We start from the raw sequence: 12,117 nt of genomic DNA on the forward strand, positions 1-12,117 counted from the left end.
GAAGGAGATTGAAGTAGAATGAAAATAAATATGGTTGGACGGTAAAAGTTGTGTGAAAAAAATATGAGAGATGCGCGAGGTATTTATAGATGAAGCTTTCAATTCATGCGCCACTACGCCAAAAACTGGAATAGACAGCGCACCTTAGAGGGCGCTTTATTACAAAAGCGCACTCTAAAGTGAAGCGAAAAAATAAGGAGCGAACAATTGGAATAGACAGCGCACTTTAGAGGGCACTTTTGTAATAAAGCGCCCTCTAAGGTGAAGCGAAAAAATAAGGAGGAGATAGAGGGACAACAATACAGGGCGCTTTTTAGAAAGCGCCCTCTAAGGTTACCCTTAGAGGGCGCTTTTAAAAAAGCGCTCTATAAGTCCATGTACATTTCCAGTTTATAAAGCGCTTTTGGAAAGTCTTAGAGAGCGCTTTCATAAGCGCCCTCTTAGGCCCCCTTTAGAGGGAGCTTTTTTTCCACAAGCGCCCTCTAAGGTCCCCTTTAGTAAACATTAAAATTATAACATACTGCGCGTTTTGTTATTTCACTCTCTGTTATTTTCGTTCTTTTTCACGTTATGGTTTTCACTGCTACGATTTTCGCTACTTCTAAGGCGTTCTCCTTCCACCTCTGTTAGATCTACGACGTTTCCTCCTTCTATTAATTCGTTGTTAGCTGTTTGATTTTGACACCATGGGTATTTTTCTAATCTTCATATTACTTGGTTTCTCTTCTGACGTTCGCTATTGTTCATTTTTGGTTTCGCTATTGTTCATTTTTGGTTTCATTTTTCTTGGTTCATACAGGAATTTCTGAATTGTATTTCTGCAACAGGAAGAGAACGAGTCGTTAGTTTCATGTTATGAAATCCACATGTATAGCTATATTCTATGTGTAATAGACTTCTATATGTTATACGGGTATGTTTACTCATTCACATGTTTATTTGCGCAAATCCTCAACATGTGCTGCGTTCTAATTCCAATTTCTAAATTGTAATGATAGTTTTAGTTGTTATATGCACTGATTAAACATTAAGTAAGAACAATGTGGTCCTTAGTGTCAGTATTTGGTTTTAGCGCATGTTAGTACTTTCTATATTTTGCTATTATAATACTTTTCCCTTTCCTTTTTATGTTTGGTCTTTGTTTTGTTGAATGATGAAATGAAATATCCCTGTTACAGATATATCATATCAGCCACATCACCTTCTAAAGTTATTCCAAAGGTATGTACCCCACCTCCCCCTGGAATCATAAATAAGAGATATGAAATTTCTTACACAAATTAGTTTTGTTGTTGTTTTCAAATGCAGATGGAGACAAGTTATGAAATTCTTTGCAAAACATTTAATGATGAAGCTAAAACTATTTTGGAGGTAATGCACTCACTCAGTACACCATAATATCTTGTATGTATTAAGTTTAACGATGAACGAGTTAATATTAAAATTTAATCTCCGTTTACCTCTAATTATTGGATTACTGTCTTTCTTGCCGACACTCTTCACCAATACTTTTTGGGGTCTTCTCCTTGCAAATTCTACCATCCATCTTTCTTAAATTGGAATTACCCCCAATTTCTCTATAATGGTTCTATTTTCAATTATATCTTGTCTGTACATGATGACAGTTGTTAAAATAGCTATTTCAGTTGAACTCATCTGATTGTTACATCACAACTGTTTGTAGGTGACTGAAAACAAAAGCTTTTGAGTGCATTCAATCTGTGAACCCTGTGCTTATTTTAGTTGATGGCATGTCATTAATTTTCTCCCAAAAGATAATTTTAAAGTATAAATTCATAGAATGCTGATATCCATTACTAGAAGAAAATATTGAGACTTGCTCAATTGTTTTTATATTTGTCATCTGATTTTAATTGTTTTCTTTATTACAGGTAAAATGGCTATTATGAAGTCAATCATTCGTGCAAGGGGCAAGGGATACTTGAAAGTATCAATTGATATTTTAGTTGATGGCATGTCATTAATTGTTTTCTCAGAGATGATTTTGCTACTTAGTTTTATTTCTTTTTAAGTTATGAATTGGTTGTATATTTAGAATCTTTAGAAGTTAAACGATATATTATATATCAGTGGATTGTTGTATATGTATGGATTGTTGTATATAAGGCTTGTTGAATGCAATGTGTGAAAAAGGGCTTCAAATTATACAGTTTTAGGTGTACTACTTCAATATACAGGTTGTCTAAAATAAATAAAAAAATATAGTGTTTTTAAAAAAAAAAAAAATTAAATAACCACCCACTTTAGAGGGCGCTTTCCAAAATAAGCGCCCTCTAAACCCTTTAAATTTCCATTTTAGAGGGCGCTTTCCAGTAAAAGCGCCTTCTAAACCCTTAAAAGTTTCCACTTTAGAGGGCGCTTTCCAGTAAAAGCGCCCTCTAAACCCTTAAAAGTTTCCACTTTAGAGGACGCTTTCTTTAAAAAGCGCCCTCTAAAGTGGCCCTTAAAGGGCTTAAAGAGCCACTTTAGAGAGCGCTTTCACCAGGAAAAAAAGCGTTGTCTTTACCTATGCCAGCGCCAGATTAAAGGGCGCTTTAAAGCGCTGTTATAGGCAAAAAAAAAGCGCCCTCTTTTCCCTTATTTGGCGTAGTGCGCCAAAGGACTAGGCAACACAAGCACGTAATCAGACGCACATGTATGCGCCAGAAGTATGGGCGCAAGGCACATGCATGCGCCAACAACCTTGGCGCCTCCATGCAATGCTTTGAAAGCATGCGTCAATGGTGTTGACGCCCCCTCTTCATAATAAATTGATGCGGCAGTTGATCTGACGCATCTGTTTGAAAATGTGATTATTTGGATAATTTTTTTGGAAAAATAATAATTTCAGAAATTAATTTGAAAAATATGATTTTAAAAAAAAAAATCATATATATTATAAAAGAAGTACATTGGTTTCTTCATTAATGCAATTATACCAGAATCTCTATTAAAGTATTCCATTCATTAATGCATTTATATTCGAATATTTATTATAGATCGTAAAAAATACTATATGTTAATGAAAAAATAATTAATGCATTTCAAAATTCAAAAAATATTCTATAAAAGATACAAAGAAAAGATTCAAAACATGATTTTTGTATAGATATTCTCGGCAACAAACTATGAATCTTTTTTGGGAAGTTTCCACCTATTACTAGGGAGTTTGTTATTTAATTCCAAATGATTCAGTTATATATACAATACAAGAGTGTCACTTTATATACTTTAGGATTACATCAATATTTTTAAGTATACAAAGTTCATCATGGATACAAGGACTATTGAAAATGACCACTATGAAATTCGTTATCAAGATGCATGGCACGCTTGGGTCGAGGAATTGGATATTGAAGAAGTTAATAGGTTGGTTGTAGGTGATGAAGATGAATGGGAGTATGGTTGGGAAGAGGGAATAGAGATGGAAGAAGATATTAGGTTTGTTCCTGCGGCTAAATCGTGTATTGAGGGATTGAAGATGGTGACAGTTGAAGAGGCGGAAAAATGTAGTATTTGTTTCGATGATTTTAAGGTTGGTGTCTGTCTGCCATGTTCGCATATGTTTCATAAGGATTGTATTCAAGATTGGTTGAATATAGGCAATTCTTGTCCTTTGTGTAGGTTTCAATTGAATTGAAACAGTTACGTTTGGATGTTTTCCATTCTAGTAAAAAAAAGTTAATTGCAGAATTCTAGTAAAAAACAGTTTTGTTGTTTTTGTTTTTACTTATGTTGATGTTAAGTTACTGTAATACTAAATATGGTGTTTGTTTGGGTTCAATAAGAATTAGCTAATTTTGTGGAATAACTCTTTCTATAGTGGTTGGCTTGTTCTTCTTGTATATCAATATCCTATGATACATGTGAGTTCTAATTTATTCAATACTAAATTGAATATCGATTTCATGTTTTCTGTCTTGTTTAGTTATTTTGAGCATTAATATTTTAAATATGTTGTGTCAAAATTCACCATGAATGAAAGCTTGTTGATAATACTGTGTAGCTACTTTAAGGTTTAGTCATCCTTATGTATGTAGTCATTAAGATTTAATGGATTTAGTTACTAAAAATTCTAAATTTTGTGGGAGAATGTGAAGGGTTTCGACGTGGTTGAAATTTTTATATAAAAATAGTGCAAATTAAGGTGTAATTGCTAGAAAGGTAAATGACTTCGACAATGATAAAGTGAATTTTTTTTTGTAAAGGATAATGTAAAGTGAAAAACAACAACAATGAAATGAAAACAAGATAGCAAAGCAGGAAACTTGTTTCTCGCTTCGCTTTGGTATTTTGAGTTTGTGAGCTTTTGTAGTGAATTCAACACAACACCATGAATCATAATATTAGAATTCTTATTTATATTAATGCAAAAAATTGCTTATAACGATCTTCTCTTTAGAAATTGACATGTAATTGCCTCATGCTTTTCGCCTTTGAAACGTCTTCCACGTGTCCCTATGGATAAGATTAAAAAGCAGTTACTTGCTTTGAAATTGTTTCTTCGTGTCAAACTGCAGTTTGTCAATGTATCTCGCTGATTGTTGACGTCAAAATCTTGAACAATGCTGCCATCGAAATCTTGGACGAAAACTCTTTTCAGAAAATACTAAGTCTCAATCTTTATCTCACATCTGAGACTTCGACTCCCTTAGTTGGCAAACTGAGTCGAAATTCCCTTTCAACCTTCCAACTTTTTTCTAAGTTTTTCCTTATTGTGCTAAGATTTGATCCTGTCAAAAATTCCAGCTAACAAATTGTCCCTAAAAAATGTCACTTTCGACTAAAGGAAGATATGAGCGTTTTTACTTTCCTTGACACTATTTCACAAAATGGGCTAACTTCATTGACATTGTGACATTTCTGTCAACCTACACCTCAAAAACGTGTAACTTCCCATAACTTTTAATCATGGCTCCGCTTTTTCAGGACGGTGTGGTTACTTACACGCAACTGTTCCATTTTTCCTTTAAAAGCATGACATGTGTTACATATGTTGGCGCGATTTGTCAAAAGCAAAACTGAAGAGTTTTTCTTCCATATTATAAATATATCTTCTTTACTTCTTCTTCTCTTTTCCGCTTTCCTTTTCCCAAACTTTCTTCTGAACTTTTCTAGCATTGTCGAAGTGTCTGATGAAGAAAACATTGTTTTTTTAGCATTGTGGTTGTCGAGATGCATTTTCTGTTGTAAGTCCTTGAAAGTAGCCAAAAGTATTTAACTATGGCTAACCAATTGCACGAAGGATGAGATATATGTCTTAGTCAATTGATATTAGGATTTCTTTATGATCTCTTTAAAAATCTTAAACCCAAAGACAAATTGTTACTAGTTGGACCCTATTGGTCGCTCCAACTTTGGCTAAATGCCATGTTTGGACCTTCCTTGGATGTCGACATACCTAAAGATGTTGAGGTAGACATCAAAAACAGGCGCATCGAAGGTATTCAACTTGCTCGAATATCTCCGATTGATGTAAATAAAATAGACGGATAAGCTTTTTCAGAATATTGCATGATGTTTGATAAGCCTCACAACTTCACCCCCACTATGGATACTTTAATGAATAAAAGTCATGGGCATAAGGCATCTTTAGGGACGTGAATCTTGTTGACAGTTAAGTGTCCATTTGAAAAGTTATTATATCTTTAACAACTTGTAGAAATGGATGATGTGTTGTATAAACTTTGAAATGAATATATTAAAAGTCGTCAATATTTTGTTCACCTTCATGACTTCCTTTTCGTTGTAGGTGCCGCCATAAGAAGGTTATCCCACACTTGTTTGGATTTCCTTCTATGCCTCTTTCATTCAGATAAAACCCTGTGACTCTCCGACTCTCATCCCGATTGTGCAATTTTCTAGATTAAGCCTCAAAGTATACTGTCAGACTCTTCGAAAAATCCAGGTGAGGTGTTGGTCGTGTAACCCTTGTTTGCTGGACTTGACAGTAATGTCATCCTTATACACCTCCAATGTTTTGCATATTTCTTCCTTGAAAACCATATTTGTTATCCTTTGATATGTTTCTCGTGCATTTTCAAACCAAAGAGAGTTATGTTGTACTAGTAGTTAGCTTGCTCAATCTTGAAAAAGGTATATCCTTTTCCTGGCTCGTACATTGGTATCTTATTGTAGCTAGAGTATGCATCCGTATGAGCTTGTATTTGGAAAAGTCTATCAACCAAATTATTTATACTTGCGACCCAATATGAGTCCTTAGGGCATGCTTTGTTCAGATCAGGATAATCAACACGCATTCTCCAATTTCCTAAGACTTTCTTGACCAACACTACATTTGATAACCTCTTAGTGTATTTCACCTTAGAGATAAAATTAGCATTCAAAAGACCTTGGATTGTCTTTGTTGCTTCCTCTTCCTTCTCAGGAGACTGTCGCCTTCTCCTTCGTGACATGTATCGGTCGTCGGGATCAACGTTCAGCTAGTGACACATCACCATATGATCTATTCTTGATATCTCATATGGAGAGATGGAGTAGAGATTGTTGTTGGCTCTCAAGCATTTTACCAATCCTTCATTTAGTTCAGACGGTGGGAGAACTCTTATCCTTACTTACCTCATAAGATTATCATCTAACTGGATGGTCTCGATGTATTTGTCTATAACCAGTCTTATGAGCTTTACTTTGATCTCAGTTGAGAGTCAAGGTTTACTATATTCATCGCTATACTAGTTTCCTTGGCTTTTCTTTCAAGGATGTCGATAGTTGTTAAGGGATTCTTCAGTATCACTTTCTACGAGCTCCACAAAAGGAGAATTTAATTACAACAGGTCGACCATAATCATTTTGGTACTTTAACTTCAGATATATGGGGGAAGACACGTCGTCTAGGTCCAGAATTGTGAGCTTGTAGATTGAAAATCATATGTTTATCTTCTTAAATTATAATATTTATGTAGTGGGAGAAATTGAGCCTTTCTTATATTAAACATGAGGTATGAAGGTGTGAAAATAAAAGAAATGAGGGTTTGAATTGGGTTTTATAAAACAAAATCTTTTTGCCAACTCAAGAATACCACTTAAGTGTTAATAACAAAGAGATAAAAACACAAGTATTTTTATCCTGGTTGACTTGAAACTCAAAGTTACTCCAGTCCATCCGCCAAGGTGATTTTGCCTTATACACAAGGACTTAGTCCACTATAATCAACTGATTACAATAATCACAAAGAATAAGCTTCTTTGTCTTCTCAAGGATCCGACTATACCCTAGTCTCTTTAAGGACTTACAAAGAATAACTTTCTTTGTCTTCTTAAGAATTCGACTACACCCTAGCCTTCTTAAGGAATCAAACAAACAATTTGAATAATATTTTGTGTGTTACAAGTTGCTTCTACACATGCATATTTTACACAAATAATAAAAAAACACTTAAAGAAAAATTGTTTAGAAAAATGATAACTTTTCAAACAAACTTTGTTAACGCTTCAATATTCTTCTATTGTGTCTCATGTGTGTGTTTTTCTTGAAGTCTCCAAGTCCCACTTATATAGCATAAGGAGAAGACCGTTGGAGGGAGAAATGGGAAAACCAAATAGAATGATTGTCCATTGTTGGATGGTGAAAGGAGTGATATTGCGTACTATCCTTCGCCCACAAAATCAGTGACAGGTGTATGTATAGTACTGCCTTTGTCCATAAAATCAGGTAATGAAAAGAATATTTGATTTGTACTATGTACTATTTGATCACATACTCATTTGATCTTATCTTCAAGTTCAATGGCTTCTGATGAAAGTTGATGAAGCATGAAATGAAGAACCATAAAGTTGGATTCTGAAACTTCAGAATCTTCGGGCATAACCTTGACATCTTTAGTAGTATGGCTTGAGATCTCCAGAATATTCAGAGTCTACTGTAAGAACCTTGATAACCTCAATGTCTGACTTGACATCTTTAAAATCTTCAGTTAAGTAACACAACTTTAGAAGCTTGCCATTCTTCAGAAGCTTTATGACTAGAGTCACGTCCAAAAGCACGAATTAGGATAACGTTGTAGCATCAGCATAGCGTCTCCTTAGAAACTTCTCAGGAGTGAATCAACATAGAAGCTGAAATATCATTGCAGTAGCAGCTTTGAACATCTTTCAGAACTTCTTATGACTAGCGTAGAAGCGGAATTGGAACTCATTGTTCAAAAACTGATGATGTTGCACGTCATATACTCAGAATCAAAATTGTCTGTTAAAGCTACATAATAACAAACCATTAGGGTATCAAAAAATTTCTCACACAAGTACAACATTGTTATCATCAAAACTTAAGGTATAGATGCAGAACCAAATCTTGTTCTAACAATCTCCCATTTTTTGATGATTACAAAAATATGTATTTTGATGAACAATTTTGTATAGGTGTTGGCTCCTAATTTCGACGCCCATTGTAAAAGTTAGAAAATGGAATTTCCTATTGAAGGTGCTTTCAACTGAATCTGATATTAAAGGCTCTATTCGAAATTCCCTGGATAAGGAGGATCAGTATGCAGAAAGGACTTAGAAATATTCTTTAGTGGTTGAAGACTGTTTCGACTAGAAATTCAAAATTAAAATTAAGGAGGGAACTTTGTTCTTATCTGAAGTTGATGAAGGTACACGTGGAGCCTAATGGATAGTTGCATTCATGCAGTGCCATTTGTCTCGACGTGATTAAGAGGCCATTGGAAATGGTTATTTTGATTAGTATAAATAGAGGGTCTTAGTGTTAGGATCAAGTGTGTGTCAAATTGTGTACAAAGTCTGTAAAATTTACCAAGTACCCGTGTGGAGAGAAACAATAATTTAAGAAATGTACATTGATTTTACACCATTGTCAGTTACTTTGAAGTAATACAATTTATATTTATTTTCCAGAAATACTTCTTTATTTCAAATATTCGTCTTTGTTGCTAGTTATCTTCATTTCTTTTACAATCTCTATTTAATTAGTGTTAGTCTTTTATTGTCTAAGTAGTTTCACTAATCACCGTCATTATAATACTGTCGAAGTATCCACATTTATTAGAATTCACTTTAAACAATTAGCACATGTCCTAGGATCAATCTGATCGATCTTGTAAGTGACCAAATTTATTAATTTGGAAGATCCGCGGTTGTTTATCAGTTTTCACGGTAAATAAATTGGCACGCCCAGCGGGACAGTGCTAACGTTTTTAGAAATTTGAAATTGTTTTTCCTTATTTTGGTTATTCATTCATCTTCTCCTTTTCGAAAGAATTCGTTGTATGTTATTAAGGAGTGGTAAAGTAGCCACAACCAACGAACACAGACCAAGGGGAAAATCCACTATGAGAATTGCGAATTTAAATGCGCCAAATAACCAAAATCCTCAAAATCCATCAACCAGCAATATACCACCTCCTTCTTCTTCGATAGGGGCGAACACGGCCACAATGCACATGTCTGAAGCGGTTCCATCTATGGCAAGTTCGATGCCTACGCATTCTATTCCCCATACTGAACCGATTTTAACTTACATTGGACCTAGGTGGCCTCCCCCCCCCCCCCCCCCACCCCACCCACCGATTGGAAATGCTTTAAACAGGCCTTCGATACCCCCTGGTTTCTCTTTCCCTTTTGGTGGTCGAGAACAACCATAGGGAATGCCAACTTCAGTGATGGCAAGTTTATATAACGCTGCTTTGACCTTTTCAGAACTAGTAGTCAACATAAACTCCCTAGTACAAGGGTCAAGATCTAGGGTTAACGTGGGTCGAAACAACCAATCTTCAGGTTTGAGAAACCAAACACAAATACCTAGCCTTACCAATAATTTTTCAGCAGTGTGGAGACAACAGATGGACAAAAGCAACCATGAGATGGTCCAAATTCTTGCCCAAACATTGACCACTGTATTGAATCCTTTGATTCAAAATACGGCTCAATTGAATCAACAGATGACAGCGCAGATGACGCGAATTTCTGATTTCCTAAGTGTACCACAACCTCATCGTCACCCTCTGAGGGATTGGGTAAGGGAAAACCAGGGGGAACCTTCGAAGAAGGCCCTACTATCAACCAAATCCCACAAAATTAACCGCAACCAGAGATGGTAAATCAGGGAGTAGGAGTCGAATCCCCTAGGATCGAACCACAAATCCCCAGGGAAAGAGAGACAATGATAGTAATGGTAAATAGAAACGAAAATGTTGATAATGTCATACGGCAGATTCGACATGATGATATGGCAGCAGATAATAATATAACAACCATGGTCAAAAGGATTATGGTTCGAAATGGGGTAAACTTTGGCCTTTGAAGGCCAAATTATATATCACCTTTGTCGGAATATATCCTATAGGCAGAAACACCCTCTAGAACAAAAATCCCCAAATTCACTAAGTTTTCTGGGGATACTACTGAATCCACTGTCAAACATGTGGCTAGATATTTAATAGAGGCAGTTGACATTTCGAACAACGAAAGCCTTAGGATAAAAAATTTCCCGAGCTCTCTCACAAAGAATGCCTTCACGTGGTTCACCACCTTGCCACAAAGTTTGATTCATACTTGGAATCAGTTAGAGAGAATGTTCCATGAGCAGTTTTACATGGGGCAAACAAAGATAAGTCTGAAGGAATTGGCTAGTATTAAACGAAAGTTCACCGAGCCAATTGATGACTATCTGAATAGGTTTCGATTACTCAAATCTAGGTGTTTTACGTAAGTACCAGAGCATGAACTGGTCGAAATGGCCGCTGGGGGCCTAGACTATTCTATTAGGAAGAAGTTAGATACCCAATATTTGAGGGATATGGCCCAACTGGCTAATAGGGTTCGACAGTTAGAACGCTTGAAGGAAGAAAAGGCTAGAGGAAGTAAGAATAAAAGAGTGGCCTATTTCGATTTCAGCAATGATGAAGAAGGATCCTATAATGGGCCTTCAGACTTTGACGAAAATGAAATCGACCTTGCTGAGTTAAAGCAAGGGCCTATTGAACCAGAAAAGAATGATGAATTTCCTAAGAAAACTTACACTTCCGACGTTACAAAATGTGACAAAATATTTGATTTGTTAGTTAAGGATGGCCAAATGATAGTACCTCTGGGTACTAAAGTACCTCCCTTAGAACAAAGAAAGAAAAGAGGGTTTTGCAAGTACCATAGTTTTCTGGATCATAAAACATCTCAATATTTTATTTTCAGGGATCTTGTTTAGTATGCCATCCAAGAAGGAAAACTTAAGTTTGGAGAAAAACATAGGAGCCAGATGAAGATCGACTCCAATCCTCTGCAAGTGGTTGATGCCCACTATACGGAGCCAGAGGAAGTAAACATGGTCAAAGTCACTAACGATTTTGACATGATCGAAGTCACCGAGGACTTCATCAACGAACCTGTCATGGTTAGGGTTTCTGAACATCTTGATCAGGAATTCTTTAATGACTTCATTCAGGAAGCTGTGGGAGATACCACCAATAAAAGCGCTGATGTTTTCGACACTGGAATCGCTGAAGATTCCAACCTGATGATAGTCACCAAGGAAACTGCTGATGGTTTTGTGCAGATAGATAAGGCCATTGGGGGCCTTCAATTGCAATTCCAGAAGTTGGACATCACTGAAGATGTCAACATGGAGGTTAATATGGTCGAAATATCCCAAGAGACCTCCATGGAAGTTGACAATGAATGTCAACAAGAATAATATGATAAAATAGCCTTCCCCAAAGAAGACGAAACACTGTCTGTTTTCCTCTAGAGGTGCTAGAAGAAGCAATCAGAGGTTATGTTATGCCCCCGATGCAGCGCTGTGTTCGACAAGAAGGCGGCCCCAAACCTCGAGGGAGTAAGGAGGGTGAAACACCAAAGGGGTCATAAAGCCTTTCAAGATCAGCAGGTTGTTCATCCAATAAGGGCTTTCGACCCAAGGAGGTACTATGATCTAAAAAGACCGATGGTGAAGCTTAATAAAGAAAACTAAAGGGTCCTTCTGCTAAACCCATATCTTTCAAACCCAACGTTGAAGCTTCAAATGGGAAGTGGGTAAAGCCAATCGGTGGCAGGAAACACGGCTAAGGAAAATGGCAGAACTTTGAGGTCGATAGAGGTTCGTTCTTAGCATACCATAGGGAGTTTCAGGATGACAAAAAAACCTCC

The 12,117-nt window shown here is 36.2% G+C and overlaps 1 long non-coding RNA gene across 1 annotated transcript; it reads left to right on the forward strand.

The window, feature by feature from the left end:
- Nucleotides 1-1,067: 1,067 nt before the first annotated feature.
- Nucleotides 1,068-1,775, forward strand: LOC127085603 (uncharacterized). Its single transcript, XR_007789196.1, has 3 exons — nucleotides 1,068-1,221; nucleotides 1,309-1,371; nucleotides 1,685-1,775. It is a non-coding gene; the product is annotated as an uncharacterized LOC127085603 (long non-coding RNA).
- Nucleotides 1,776-12,117: the final 10,342 nt, after the last annotated feature.

The sequence above is a fragment of the Lathyrus oleraceus genome, chromosome 5 (assembly GCF_024323335.1).
Source record: "Lathyrus oleraceus cultivar Zhongwan6 chromosome 5, CAAS_Psat_ZW6_1.0, whole genome shotgun sequence".
Lineage (NCBI taxonomy): Eukaryota > Viridiplantae > Streptophyta > Magnoliopsida > Fabales > Fabaceae > Lathyrus > Lathyrus oleraceus.